This window comes from Pinus tabuliformis, chromosome Q (assembly GCF_031772625.1).
Source record: "Pinus tabuliformis cultivar Carrire ecotype Pingquan chromosome Q, CPIR1, whole genome shotgun sequence".
NCBI lineage: Eukaryota > Viridiplantae > Streptophyta > Pinopsida > Pinales > Pinaceae > Pinus > Pinus tabuliformis.
The window spans coordinates 806,453,066-806,455,565 of NC_142296.1; the positions used below are offsets into that span (position 1 = coordinate 806,453,066).

The following is a 2,500-nucleotide window of genomic DNA, read 5'->3' on the forward strand; positions in this document are numbered from 1 at the left end:
CGCACGACACGAAACATTGCTTGAGGTATTTCAGCCGACCGCACCACACGGGGCACGGACGACCAGCTCCGCTGCTCCCTAGCATATTGCAGGGAGTGCGTTTGAATGAGATGTGACACCCAGACAGACGTGCCCTCGACTGAGGCCTCGGGTGCAAATTGCGTTCAAAAACTCGATGATTCATGGGATTCTGCAATTGACACTAAGTATCGCATTTCGCTACGTTCTTCATCGTAACAAGAGCCGAGATATCCGCTGCCGAGAGTCGTTTCCACGTGTATTACCAAAAAATCGGCCACAAAACTGAATAGGAGCACCCCCCACAACAAATGTAAGGGCAAGGGGAAAAAGGAGGAAAAACGCATGAGAGAAAGAGAAACAAAGGTGTCTAACCCCCTCATAGGGGGAGGCTCGAATAGAGGACAATCTCCCCCAGCCCCACGCCCTTGCAAAAAGGGGGGAAATGCATGGAACAATGATCGAGAAGGACTAGGGTGTCCACCCCGGGAGCTCGCACTGCTTTTAGCCCTTCCCTGACACCAGCCCACAACGATTCCCCGTTTTCTCCGTAGAGTTAGGGACCGAAAGGAAGAAAAGGGTAAAAAACAAAGCACAAACAAGGCACAAGCCTCCCAAAGCCCCGTGCCTTTGGTAAAAGGGGGGAACTGAAGGGGACGACGATCAAGAAGGACTAGGGTGGTCACCCCAGGAGCTCGCACTGCGTTTCGTCCTTCCGGAACACCAATCCACAACAATCCCACCTTTTCTCCGTAACGCTAGGGGCCACGAGGAAGAAGGGAAGAAAACAACAAGAGATAAAGGGATATATCAACCGTGGATATCGGCTCACAAGGGGAGGCTCCAAACAGAGAACAAGCTTCCCCAACCCCGTGCCTTCGCAAAAAGGGGGGAACTGCAGGGGACGGTGATCGAGAAGGACTAGGGTGGCCACCCTGGGAATTCGCACTGCCTTTCGTCCTTTCCGAACACCAATCCACAACAATCCCACCTTTTCTCCGTAAAGCTAGGGACCGAAAGGAAGAAGGGAAGAAAACAACATGAAAGAAAGAGAGATATCAAATGCGTCCACCGGCTCACAGGGGGAGGCACAAACAGAGAACAAGCTTCCCGACCCCTGTGCCTTCACAAAAAGGGGGGGAACTGTAGGGGACGGCGATCGAGAAGGACTAGGGTGGCCAACCTCGGAACTTGCACTGCTTTTCGTCCTTCCTGAACACCAATCCACAATAATCCCACCTTTTCTCCGTAAAGCCAAGGGGCCAAAAGCAAGAAGGGAAGAAAACAACAGGAAAGCAAGAGATATCAAACGTGGCTACCGGCTCACAAGGGGAGGCTCAAACAGAGAACAAGCTTCCCAAACCCCGCGCCTTCGGAAAAAGGGGGGAACCGCAGGGGACGACGATCGAGAAGGACTAGGGTGGCCACCCTGGGAACTCGCACTGCTTTTTGTCCTTCCCGAACACCAATCCACAACAATCCCACCTCTCCTCCGTAAAGCTAGGGGCAAAAGGAAGAAGGGAAGAAAACAACACCAAATAAAGAAATATCCCAAGAAAAGAGAGAAGCTCAACAGCACGCCGAGTAGATGTCTGCTAACCAAAAATAAATCAAACAAGGCACCCAATCAAATAAGCATCCCACCTCTTCACACCCTCCCACATGCATTCAGCACAACACCCTTTCTAGCTTTACAACATAGCAAACAACCAAGCAAATAAATCACAACCTAAAACTGACCAATAGAAAAGACAAGGGCCACGATGAGACCAGTGTCTAGAGCACGTCACTGAGAGGCACACAGCCCCCCAACCCAATGGCACAAGGCTTCAAACGAAAAATAGACCGCTGCCAATAACACAAACCCACCCCGCTCTTGCACCCTTCTGTGTACAAAACACCCGACAACCTTTCCAGCGAGAGAGTCAGGGGTTAAATAATCAAACTCCAAAGAGGAGTTGTCACGGGCCGACGCTCAACACTGGAGAAAGTCGCGGGCCACAAATACATCGATGGTGCAAGGCCACTAGAGAGAGGGACGTTCGTAAAGTGCACACCACGAAACAAAGAAATGACGCAAGTCCCACAAAAAACCCACAATCCAAAGGGGGGAACAAAGACACGACCCACTACTTATTTTTTCCTCAGAAGGTGAGTGGGTCACGAGAGGACGAGGAATTCCCTCGATGGCAAAGGCACGAGATAAGATTTCCACCCTCATGCCTGTCGGTGGGGAAAATTGCGATCTCGATGGAGCTCAGACCGAGGGATGGGTTTTTCATTACCTCGACACCCAACCTTTCCGCGAGGGCATGTCGAAGGAACGGTCGGGAGGGACTAGGGTGGCCAGCCCAACGGGTTGAACCGCTCTTCATCCATCCCATACTTGACCGCACCCCGACAATCTCGCCTCACGGAGGTTTGAGCTACCAGGCGCGCGCGCAACCACTCCCTTGACCCAACCACCAGCGAAAAAGCTCAC

At 52.0% G+C, this 2,500-nt stretch overlaps 1 non-coding gene across 1 annotated transcript; it reads right to left on the reverse strand.

Annotated features, from left to right (window-relative positions):
• Nucleotides 1-113: 113 nt before the first annotated feature.
• Nucleotides 114-267, reverse strand: LOC149222013 (5.8S ribosomal RNA). Its single transcript, XR_016249993.1, has one exon. It is a non-coding gene; the product is annotated as a 5.8S ribosomal RNA (ribosomal RNA).
• Nucleotides 268-2,500: the final 2,233 nt, after the last annotated feature.